Raw genomic sequence first — 13,176 nt, 5'->3', positions numbered from 1 at the left:
TGGTCTGGGAGAGGGTGGTGGGGTTTTTCTCTGGGTGTCCTGAAGGGGGTGGGCTCTGAGGCAGAAGACCACCATTCTTCCAAATTGCATGGCTTTTGAATAAATGACCTCTTTCCTTTTTCACCAAACCTCTGCCTCTGGAGTTTGCTTATGGGCAGTGGGCAGCAGAACCTCAATTTCTGTTCCGTAACAATTGGACAGGCAACATTCTGTGGTCTACCACTGGAAATCTCTTTTTAGGCCAGCAGTTATCTGTTAATCTGTGCTTGATTGTCCCTTTTCTTGTTACAGATCCCTCCTAAGTGATTCACATTTCTCTGACTTGACCACAAAGATCTTATAGGAGACTTTGTTAAATTTCTTTATACTATCTGGCTGCATTGTATGTAGAACATTTCCCTAAGTCAGCCCTTTAACTCTCTCTCTGTATATATAAAGAAATAACAAGTTTAAAAATTTGACCTATTTTACATCAAACCTGGGGTGGGACAGTGGGTTGGTGGTAAGCAGACTGTGAAGGAGTTATAACTTTGCTAAGGGTTATGCCTTTATTTTGTGGACAGTAGGGAACTCCAGCCATTGAACATAGAAGCAACATGATTGCATCTGAGTTTGATGCTTGGGGCTGGTGGCTGCCGAGATGTGGAGAGAAGCTGAGAAACTGAGCACATGAAGCCCTGGGGCTGGCGTGTGCAGTGTGCATAGTTCGTTGAGGACAGAGTTCTGAAGCCGAGGCCAGCAGCCTTTGGTCAGAGCACATTTTCCCAACTGAAGTGATGGTCTTGAGACATTGCTAAAACTCCTTCAAAATCAGAGTGGCTGTAGGACTTCTGCCTTATATTGAGCCCAAATCTCACCCCTTGCAACGGCCTTTTGTTTGTCCTACTTTGCTCCTTGTGAGCCATTTTAAAAGTTTATTTATTCTTCTTTCTACATAACAACTTTTTAAATATTTCAAAATAGGCCCATATTTCTTTTATTCATGCCAAAGATATCCAGTTTCTGTACTAGAAATGTTACTGACTTAGCATTGTCTGAGGCACGAGAGTAACTCTTATGCAATGGACTTTAATGGAAAAATGTAAATTTACTATTTTATTTTAATCTTATTTTTGTGCCACTGGGGTTTCATATATAACCCCCCAAATATTTTTAAAATTAAAATAAACCCATCTTCAAAAAATATGTGAATTATAGCTCCCTAAGTTTTCTTGCTGCAAAACCAAGATTTTTATGGAAAAAAAAAACAACCCACAGAAACTCCATTAATTAGACGTTTTGGAAAAAAAATTATGAAAACTTATTATTAGTTGATATTTTTGCTTAAAAATGTTTTTTTCTATAAGTTTTTAATGTTGAAAACAGTTTTCTAACATTGTATAGTAAAAGGAGAATAAAGTCTTTTCAGTTTATGAGTTTTGTAGGAGATTCTGCTACTGTCCCATTTATCCACGATAGAAGCATTTAAAAAGCAACCTGTTTTTTTCCACGAGTTATTTCTTACCAAAGCAGCAAGAGACAACAAGGAGACAGGTTGAACCAGGTGAAGGAAATGAGATGGAGAAAGATTTCTTGATGTCTTGGCTAGAGCAAAGCAGCTATGGGAATTTAAAGTGAGATTACAAAAATGAAGATTTAGCCGTTGATGGATGATAAGTCTGGTGTGAGAATGAGGATTTTAGCTTTGACATCATAGACAAAATAGAAACTACTGCAATTCCTTAGGTGAGAGGTAGTGAATTACAATGTCAGCAAAAAAACAAAAACAAAAACAAATTATCTGTGTGCTCATGAACTAAAGTGATCTAGGAGATCAGTGGGAACTTGCAGTAAACTAGAAGTGAGATTTTAAATAAAGAATGTGTTTTGATTTTGATGAAGGTAATGACAAGGAAAGAATATTGTAGAGAAAGAATTTGCTGGACAAAGGAGAGAGAAGTCATTCTATGTATGTTAATGGTGCATGACAGGCTGGGGCCTCGGAGTAGTTTTACATCTTCACTGAATCAGAGATTCTGAACCAGGCCCAACTGACATTTGTGGCTTGCTAATTCTTTTTTGGGAGTGGGGAGTAGGGGCTTGCCCTATGCATTAAAAGATATTTAGCAGCAGCTTAACTTCTAGCCACTAGAGGCCCATAACTGTGACACAAAAATGCCTCCAGTTATTTCCAGCTATTCCGAGAGCTAATTTGCCCCAGCTGAGAGCGATTGCCCTAGACCACAGGTGGCAAACCCAAGGCCCACAGCCCGAATCCAGCCCTCCACCTTGTTTTATCCGGCCTGGTACCTTTTTTCTACCCGGCGGCGGCAGCACTGAGCCCTCACTTAACTGTTGAGGAGTAGTTACATTTACACAGCCCTACAATTACATTCAGCCTTTGAAGACAATCACGAGGCTGATGTGGCCCCCCCGTGAAAATGAGTTTGACACCCCTGCCCTCCACCCTTCCCTGGGCACAGCCACCCGCCATGTCCCTGGAGAAGCTGTGCTGACAGTCAACGTTTTTTCCTACTCATTCAGCTACCACCTCTGACCTGTGACCGTTGGACAGAAAGATATAAGTTGGAAGATGGAGAGGAGGACCGAAACCTCAAAAAGGTTTTTTAAATACAATAAGTGTGTTCTGTAAACTAAAGTATGATTTACTTTATTGAAGTTATAAGGATTTTCTTGCCCTTATTTTCTGTTTGAGTAACTCCTTCCTTTAGACTATTTTCTGTTTAATTATTCTCCTTTCTCCTCTCATTTCTTGAACTTTGCCTTCTTATTCTGCTTTGATGTTTTTTCCATCTTATCAAATCTGTATATTTAATTTTGTTACTGCAAATCATTTTTAGAAGCAGGAGAGGTATTAATAAACTAGAGTAAAAAATTATACTAGCATCTATCACTTCTGTTAGCAGTTTATCTTAACTCCACATTTTTAGAAAAATCACAATTTGAAATTCAATATCAATCAAGGATTTACAACTTAATTTTAAAAACTAAGTGCAGATTAAAAGCAAAATTGATGACAAAGAAGTGGTGAACTGAAATTATCTTTTTTACTTTTAAATTTTATTTTAATCAATAGGTATCATTTGCCAGAGAACTGTAATTTTTCTAGTCTTTCATCATTTTTATTAATCTCTTGCTAATAGCTGACTTCTTAAAAACAGATTCTTTCTGTAGTGGAATTAGCATTATTTCCCTCCTCTTCCCTACTCAGTTTTTGATGATGCTCTTTTCTTTGTGGTAGGCTTTTGATAAGAGATTGGAATCTTTAATATTTCTTGCCCATTGAGGGACAAAAGTTCTGCTTGATTATAACCCAACTGTCTGCTACAGCATTTCCAGGTGTGGCTACTGACCATCGTGGGTGGGTCTTTGAGGTAGACCACCCGCAGCCTGTTTGGAGCCCATTAGCCTAGGGCTACAGCCTACACTAGGCATTTGCTCAACTGCCCATCCTCCTCATTTACAGAACCCTGATTTTTTTTTTTTCCTTTTTTAAGAATACCTGGTCCTACTTAGACCAATTGCAATGTTTGGGATGTATATCGATCTCAAGTCAACAAACTCTTTAAACAAACACATACACACTCACATTTATGAGATAATTGGAGATATCTGAACACTAACAGGATATTTGTGGATATCATGAAAGTTATTTTTTAAGATGTGATCATTGCATTGTAGTTTTGTTTTTCAAGAGTCTTGCCCTTTTAAAGATGTATACAGATATATTTACAGATGAAATGACACAATAGCTATATTTACTTCAAAATAATCTAGGGGAGGAGGTAGGGAAGTGAAAGGGATATAGACCAAAGGGGATGGGCCATGAATTAATTATGGAGCCAGAAGATGGGTACCTGGGATGGGGCTTATTATTTGATTCATTATGCACTTCTTTCTACTTAAGTATATGTTTAAAATTTTATTTGGTACAATAATAACTATTCATCATTACATCTAATGATAGCAAAAGTTAGGGGAAAAAGATAAAGGATACAACTTTTGCTCCATGGCTAGGTACTTGGGAAAGAGCCTCTCTCCAGTTTGTGAGGGTACATTGAATATCTTGATCATTTTAGATGGTTTTATTTCCCTTTTCAGAGACTGATTTAGGCAGAGCATGCTATGTGATTCTTACCTAGGAGGAGAGAGAAAGTTTGCTGGGGGTTTAAGGAAGAGTTTTCTTACACCTAAGAGAAAAAACATTGGAGAAGGTGGTCTCTTCTTCCTCTGGATCTGGCTGTGATGGGATATGACATCTGGAACTGTTGCAGCTATCTTGTGACTGTGAGGGTCTAGCCTGAGAATGAAGTGCAAGTGACACTCAGGACTGCAGAGCAGCAAATGGAAATTTCCCAGGTTCTTGAAAAGATCGTTGAGCTCTAAAACAAACAACACAGAATTCTCCTTACATCTAGGTTTATTGTTATGTAAAGTAGTAAATCTTATTGTTTAAGCCATTTTGAGTTACCTTTTTTTCTGCTAGGTGCATTTAAGTAGACTATGTTCACACTTGACAACACAGAAGTTATACTCTGTACAGGCAAATACCCTAAAGAAACTGTTGCACATGTAAGCCAGGAGGCATATTCAAGAATATTTATAACAAAAAACAATATTTATAACATTATAATTGATGATAGCACCAAACTGGATGCATCCAGCTATCTATCCATAGTCAAGTGGGTTAATGAGATACAATATAATCACACAGCGGACTCTTGTACAACAATAAAATGAACAAACTATAGTTGTATACATCAATCTAGTTGAATCTCAGAAATATGTTGAATGAAAAATGTCAGACATAAAAGTTTACATATAATGATGTGATTCCATTAAATAAACAAAACTAAAAATACCTTGTTTAGAGATACATAGCTAAGTGGTGAAACTGGAGGAAAGTAGGTGAACAGTCATCACCTGAGCGGGAGAGTGTTTCCTCTGGAGGGAGGAGGAGGTGGCAGTGCAGTGAGGACAGTGCAGTGTGGGGGCATGCAAGGGTCCCTAAGGGACAGGTAGAGTGTTCTAGATCTCTGCCTGGTGGGATAGTTCTGTAAGTGCTTGCTTTATGATTTTTAAAAATGTACCTTTGTTTAATTTACTTTTCTATATATATCTTCAATACTTCAATAGAATTTTTTAAAAGTCTTTGTCAATGCAGGCAATGTTAAATAGTAAAACAAGGAGCTAACTATAAAGTAAAAATAATTAAAACCAAGATTGCTACTTACATTATTCTTGCTTTGAGTTTGCATTGTAAGGACTCAGTTTCTGTTTCTGTAAATGGGGGAGATGAACGAATAGAGTTACTTCTTACTGTAATTTTTAATTTTTTCTACCAGGCACCACCTCATTCTGCCTTTTCTTTCTTTTTCAAGCCTACTAGCTGTTGGCCTTGAGTACAAACTCTGTGAGACTTGTGCATTTGTACAGGGAGCCATACAATCTTCTGTAGTAAATGCAACTAGAAAAACAGCAGGGCCTTTGGAAAGCCCTGAAATGCATCTCTGGGCAGGGCCCAGGAAAGAGGGTCAGTCTTGGGTCATTAACTGCCTTGAATTCTCAGATTGCTCCTGGTGTTTCTTCTCATTCTGAACTGGGCTTTGATGGTCCATTTTCAAATCTCTTCTTCTGCGCTTTCTTGAAATAATATTTTCACATAAGGCTTATAGCTTATGCTTCAGAGTTTCTCTGAGACATTTTCATTCTCAGAGATGCTGTCACTCTCTGGGAGGTTCATGGAGTATTTACAGAAACCTCTATTCAACATGAAAGAAAAAAGTACTTGACAAATGTCTTCTGTGATACTGACTTTTCTCTGCTTAGAGTGGCACATATTTTTAAAAGGCCTTACTGCGGTTAAATAGCACAATTTAGGACTGGAAAATGTAAAGACTTCCATCAGTTTTCTTACATTACTTATTTTTCTTTGGCTCATTTACCTCTATTAGTGATTTCTTTGTTAATGATGTAAGTTCAGGATAGTCTCTTTTTAGCTAAAGATAATGAAGGGGTTTTCTCAGGCAAAATCGAGTTAGGAAAAGAGCTGAAGGTAGTTAAAAACAAAGTTTGTTGTCACTGGTCAATGCAAGGACGAGAGAGTCATGGAGTTGACATGGAAAGAGTGCCGAACTCTTGAGGCCACCTGAGCTTTATCCTCATGGAGGCTGCTATGGAGTGACTCGCACCACCTGCTCTGGGCTTTGGCTGCACTTGGCTGGCGCCCTAAGTTAAAGAAAGTGGACTTTCATTCATGAAAGGCCATCTCAGTTTCTCTCCTCCTCTTCTTTTTTTTGTTGTTGAGAACTTTAACAAATTGCTCACTGTTACTCTGAACATTCCTGTTAGAATTCTACATGTTTTTAAAATCCATGTAGACTGAAAACAAAGATATGGGCTCTCCTGGTCACCAAGTTCTCACCACTCCAAACTGTCACTTGACATTTTTATGTTATTTCTCAGTCCCTAAAACCATTCACATTTGGAAGCTGTAGTTATAAAATCAGCAGAGGTTAGGAAATTAGCAGTGTTTGATGATTCCTGACATGCAGGATTTGCAACCAGAAGAAATTATATGAAGGAACAATAATAGGACTACTTGAAAATCATTAATGTAGAGTAAATAAAAGTGAGCATTTTTCAAAAGTGAGTAGAAATATGATAGAACTCATAATCCTAAAATACCATATAAAAACCTTTAAAGTTAAATGAGCAGAAAATTTTATAGATGAAATTGAAATATTTTAAGCATTTTTTTTTTACTATTTAAAGCAAGCCTCAAGGAAAACTGTTTCCCATCAAATGTATTTCTCTACTGAGAAATTTCTCTTCTGAGGTCAGATTGAGAAAGCTCTTCTAGCTGGACCACAGATTGAGAGCACCATTGCTTTCTTATGGACAAAAATATGATATTTAGTCGTTGATTATTAACATTTGTTTTCCTTTTCGAACTTAAACCTGGTGGGTCTACAGACCTTTGCTCTCCTTTGATCCTCTACATTCTTACTTCTTCAGGTCACTTAGTGCTATGTTGATGTGCTATCATATTCGTGTAGAAATGCGGTTTTCGACCCATGCTCTGGATTGCTTTTCACAGCATTGATGGATTTGCAATAATCTGTCTCTCCATAGTGCCATGCCCTTGTGAGCAATACACATTTTTAAAAGCCTTACTGTGGAATTAAATGAAGCTAACTGATTTACACGCCTCAGTCCCTTCAGCATTCATCCATTGACTGTGTTAAAGAAAGAGTGAGTGCTTAGTTCAATAGTTACAGTATGAAAGTTTCAGCCTGTGACTTTGATCTGCTTGAAACAGCTGAGTATGAAGCAGAATAATGATTCTTAGACTTTGGGATATCAGAGATCAGTGAAATTTCAGGAAAAAAAATGGGGAAACAGCTTTGGTGACCTGATTTTTGTAGATGCAAATATGAAAAAACGTCCCACAGCCACTATTAACTTTAAGAGTTATAATAGAATGGGCTTTTTGGTACTAAAATGGTTGTAAGAATAATCTGAGAATTTAAAATATTAAATGAATGGCTTTATGAAAATTCAATTCTTTAGCATCTTCAGTTGGTCCAGAGAAGAGCATGTCTTAGACTTGTGGCTGTCCATGGACCATCATTTGGTATTTTTCTATTCTAAACATTTTATTATTTTTGTTTCATGAAAAAAAAACCCTGGGTACAATATATAAAGTTTTTTTATTTTTAATATATTCTTTATTATATTTTTTCCATTACCATTGAGTCCCATTACACCTCCCTTCCCCCAGCAATCACCACACTGTTGTCTCTGTCCATGAGTCCTTTTTCCTTTTTGCTTCATCCCTCCACCCCCTAAATCCCCCAATGTTGGGAACTGCCCTGCCTGGTTTCAGGAGTTGTAACCCCCCATGGCAAAGGCTGAATGAGTGACCTTTGGACCATAAGCCACTAAGAAGATAAAGCTTATCTCCCTGGAAAGAGCACTGCTTCTGCTTTTTCTATAACTGGACCCCAATGCTTGATCAGTTAGCCAGTGATGGGTAAAATTCCCCAAGGGGGGAACAATCTAAGAGAGGCATGATCACATGAGGCCCCAGGGAAGGACTTGGGGGGCTATGGAGAAAGGGGATGATGGACCCTTGCCCCTTGGCCTTGACAAAGCCTGAGTCCTCATTCTGCCTGCGAGAAGTCTCCTAATATCTTGGCTGCCTTACTTCCCCTGCCTTACTTAATCCTGAAACAATGACAGAGGGTGGTGTATCCCTGTGCTGGAAAGGGCAGGTTCCCCAGGTAATCAGACCTGAGAAAGAACACATAAACTCCTGCGAAACCTGATTTGCTAAGAATGCTCTTAATTAAATGATAAAGGTCTGAGAAGGAAATGACTTTGTTTCCCAAAGTTTTGTAGTCTTTTAGCTGATAGACCCTGACTCAGAATAGGCCCTCAGAGTTCTTTGTATGTTATCTATTGTTTGATCCTTACTGCCTGACAATGATTAATGAACTTTACCTGTATTCCTGGGCAAATTGAAAGCCAATAAAAAACTGGTGAAGGCAAGGATTGGCATTCTCTCCCCTAGAGAGAGTGGCCAGGCTGCTCTGAGGCACCCTGCCCTTGAGAGGGTAGCCGTGCAGCCCCTTTTCCTCCACAGCACTCAGTAGTCCATGTGAATATCTCCTTTCATCCATAATGCCACGGACACTGCCAGCTGGTGCACGTGTCACCCCAACCTCCAATTAGCTGTCAGCTGTTCTTCATCTATGAGTCTGTCTCTGTTTTGCCTGTTAGTTCAGTTTGTTCATTAAATTCCACATATGAGTGGAATCATATGGTATTTGTCTTTCATGATTCATAACAATATTGCTCTTTGGTATATGCCAAAGTGTAATTGCTGAGTTGTAAGGTATGTGAACTTTCAGTTTAATAGAAATGATATTAAATTGCTCTTCAAAGTGTTCAGGCTAATTTATTTTTCCACTGGTTTCATATGAGGATACAATTTCCCCTACTTCACTAACTCAACATTTGTGGTCTTAAGAATTCTTGCCAATACTATAGATAAAAAATGGTATATTATTTTAATTTGATTTTTTTAAAGTTTTGCAAAAAGATTTATTCTGGATGCTGTTCCTTTATATCTAATCCTATTACTTTTCAATGCTTTTTGCATTTTAATTATGTTTATTTTAAAATTTTAAAGTATGTATATAGAAGAGTGCATATATGAGGTCTGTCCAGAAGGTATCCACCCATGTAATATGAAAAAACAGAGACATTTATTGAAGATACAAGATACAAGAAATATACATAGGACAATGTCGCCTCAGTCCCCTTTAAAGTAGGCACCTTTGGATCTCACTCAGTTCTCCCAGTCACCATTAGCTGCCCCATCGTATTTTCCTGAATCTCTTCAATGATCTGAAATCCCTTCCATTTCAAAAGTGATTTTAGTTTTGGGAAAAGCCATAAGTTGCAGAGCACCAAATCTGGGCTGTAGCAGGGCTGAGTCACCTGGGTGATTTGATGTTTTGCCAAAAAATTGCATGAGATGTGATGCATGAATGGTCACATTGTCGTCATGAAGCTGTCAATCACTGTTGCCCATAGTTGTGGTCTTTTGAATCATATGAATAGTTTCTGTGGAAGAATGTTCAAGTTTAATGCAAAATTTGCTGCAGTTTCATTGCTCTACTTGCTCAGTCATTTTGAATGAGATGGCCACACAGAACCTATGCTCACTCAATGGTGACTACCACCCCCACTGACTGGCACAGTGAAGTCATCATTGTTCACACATGTGCATTCCAGTCCACTCTCCTTGGCTGCCAGGTTACATCAGTGTTGCACAAACTGTTCTTGTTATATTAACAATGGCTGGATTTTTTTCCAGACAGACCTTGTATATGTGTACAGCCTGATGGTTTTTCAAAATGTGTACTCATCACTTAGGTCAGAAGAAGAATACTTCACCAGCACTCAGACCCCCTTATGCCCTTCTCCACTTACTACCCACCCATTCCTTCCTCAAGAACCACTATTCTGATTTCAAACATCTTAGACTAGTTTTTGCCTGCTCTTAAAATTTACATAAAGGAATTTATATACTGTGAGTACATTTTGATGTTCAGCCTTTATATATTTAGTTTGGTCAAATATGTTTATCTTTATGCCTTTTTTTAGTGACTTGCTTAAAAAAATTTCCCACCTGAAATCATACTATCTTTTAATAAGTTTGCAGCTTTAATTTCCATATTTAGTTTCTTAACTCATCTGATTTTTTTCTGGTATGAAATAGAAATATAATTTTTTCTGAAAAACAAAATATAACCAAAGTACATTGAACAGTGTCTTTTCCTAGTGATCTATGACATATCATAAGACTATCTGTCCTGTCCCATTATTTTATTTGTATATTCTTGTGAAAGTAGGATGGTTTTAATAATTTTTTATGTTGATATGTGCAGCACACACTTATTCCCTAACATTGTCCTTAATTTTTTTTATATCATAGGGCTTTTAAAAGAGATATTTATAATCAGTTTGTCAAGTGCTTTATAAATTCTTATGAGAATTTTTGATTAGAGACTTCTAGCCAAGATGGAGGCATATATAGATACACTTGGCCTCCTCACACAACTAAAAGAAGGACAACAATAAATGTAAAAACAAAAAATAACCAGAACTACCAAAAAATTGAACTCTAAGGAAGTCCAAAAACCAAAAAATTAAAGAAGAAACATTCATCCAGACTGGTAGGAGGGGCAAAGATGGGCGGCCGGGGCAAAGAGGACACACAGCAAGGTGGCAGCTGGAGGACCGGGTGGTCCCACATTTGTGTGCAGATAAACTGGGAGGAACAACTGGGGAGAAAGACAGGCTGTGCAGCCCAGGGTTCCAGCACAGGTAAATAAAGCCTCAAAGCCTCTGGCTATAAAAACCTGTGGGGTTAAGGTAGCCATATAAACTCCTAGCCTCACAGGAAAGTTTGTTGGAGAGACCCACAGGGTCCTAGAATGTGTACAAACCCACCCACCCAGGAGTCAGCACCAGAAGGGCCCAATTTGCTTATGGGTAATGGGGCAAGTGACTGAAAGCCCACTGAGAGCTGAGCAAGCAGCATTGTTCCCTCTCAGATCCCTCCCCGCAATATAGCTCCACAACGTAGCCATGTGTGTTGCCTTACACTCCAGAATACCTAACGCTCCTCCCCCTAGAATGTAACAGGTTTGCGGAGACAAAAAAATATAGCCCAAATGAAAGAACAGATCAAAGCTACAGGAAAAAATAGAATTAAGTGGTGAGGAGCTAGCCAACCTATCAGATGCGTAGTTCAAAACACTGGTAATCAGGATGCTCACAGAAATGCTTGAGTATGGTCACAAAATAAAGGAAGAAGTGAAGGCTGTGCAAAGTGCAATAAAGGAAAATGTACAGGGAACCAACAGTGACAGGAAGAAAACTGGGACTGAAATCAATAATTTGGAGCAGAAGGAAGAAATAAATATTCAACCAGAATGGAATGAAGAAATAAGAATTCAAAAAAATGAGGAGAGGCTTAGTAACCTCTGGGACATCTTTAAAAGTTCCAACTTCTGAATCATAGGGGTGCCAGAAGGAGAAGAGGAAGAGCAAGACATTGAAAACTTAATTGAAAACATGATGAAGGTGAACTTCCCCAATCTGGCAAAGGAAATAGACTTCCAGAAAGTTCAGGAAGCTCAGAGTCCCAAAGAAGTTGGATCCAAGGAAGCACACACCAAGGCACATCATAAGTTACACTACCCAAGATTAAAGATAAGGAGAAAATGTTAAAAGCATCAAGAGAAAATGAGACAGTGACCTACAAAGGAGTTCCCATAAGACTATCAGCTGATTTCCCAACAGAAAACTTACAGGGAAGAAGGGGCTGAAAAGAAGTATTCATAGTCATGAAAGGCAAGGACCTACATCCAAAATTACTCTACCCAGAAAAGCTAGCATTTAGAATGGAAGGGCAGATACAGTGCTTCCCAGATAAGGTCAAGTTAAAGGAGTTCATCATTACCAAGCCCTTATTAGAAGAAATGTTAAATGAACTTATCTAAGAAAAAGAACACGATCAAAAGTATGAACAGTAAAATGACAACACAACTACCAACAACTGAAACTAAGAACAAAAACAAGAACAAATTAAGCAAACAACTAGAACAGGTACAGAATCACAGCAATAGAGATCACATGGAGGGTTATCAGCAGGGAGGGGGAAGGGAAAGAGTGGGGGAAAAGGTACAAGAATATGAAGCATTATTGGTAGTACAAAATAGGCAGGGGGAGGTTATGAGAAATGGAGAAGCCAAAGAACTTATACGTATGACTGATGGACATGAACTAACGTGGTGGCATGCTGGTTGAGGGGGGTGCAGGGCAGAAGGGAATAATGGGGAGAAAAAAACGAGACAACTGTAATAGTAATAATCAAAATATATTTAGAAAAACTTTGAAAAACAATAAAAAGAAGAATTTTTTGTTGGAACTGCATTAAATTTATAAATTATTTAGATAGGGAAATAACATTTTTTAAAATGTTAAATATTATCCATGAACAAGGTTTGTTTTTCTAATAACTTAATTCTTGTTTTTACCTTTAATATAATAGCTTTGTGCATATTTTAGCAAGCTTAAAAATCTCTTGTCTATTTTACATTATGTCTAATTCTGTGTTTTTGAGTTTTGATGTTATTTTGAATGGGATATTTTTACAATAACATCTAATTAATTATTAAGTATAAAAGTAAATATCAGTGCAGTAAATATCAGTAAATATTCAAAAGTTTGAATAAAAACTTTTAATCTAGATACATTGTTGAACTACCTTAGTTTTAAAACATTGCATTTTGCTTTTCTTGAATTTTCTATGTAGTAAATTTTATCATCTATAAATAATGGCAATTTTGTTTTTTCTTTTCTCATCTTTTTGTCTCATTTATTTTTCTTATTGCATTAAGTGGTATGTATTCCAAGTTTTATGGATAAAGAAAATTAGCTCTATGTAAATTAGAAATATGGAAGTATTAGAATTTTTCAAGACTTTTTGACTCTGAAAAATTTACAGGAGTATTTATATAAAAACATAATAGAGTATATCACATTATTCTTGTTTGAATAAAAATGCTTTTTCAATTCTGCACATAAATTTTACTA

General features: G+C 37.4%; 1 long non-coding RNA gene across 1 annotated transcript in view; it reads right to left on the bottom strand.

Annotated features, from left to right (window-relative positions):
• Positions 1-3,675: 3,675 nt before the first annotated feature.
• LOC123818141 overlaps positions 3,676-13,176 on the bottom strand; it is a 46,501-nt gene continuing 37,000 nt past the window's right edge. Inside the window, exons 3-4 of the long non-coding RNA XR_006785580.1 lie at positions 5,235-5,280; positions 3,676-4,382 (exon numbers count right to left, since the gene is read on the bottom strand). This is a non-coding gene — a long non-coding RNA (uncharacterized LOC123818141). The remainder of the gene's footprint in view (positions 4,383-5,234; positions 5,281-13,176) is intronic.

Source organism: Phyllostomus hastatus, unplaced genomic scaffold (assembly GCF_019186645.2).
Source record: "Phyllostomus hastatus isolate PE091 unplaced genomic scaffold, TTU_PhHast_1.1 phas_contig_254, whole genome shotgun sequence".
Lineage (NCBI taxonomy): Eukaryota > Metazoa > Chordata > Mammalia > Chiroptera > Phyllostomidae > Phyllostomus > Phyllostomus hastatus.
Note: the sequence above shows the minus strand (reverse complement) of the source record. Positions and strands in the feature narration are given on the sequence as shown.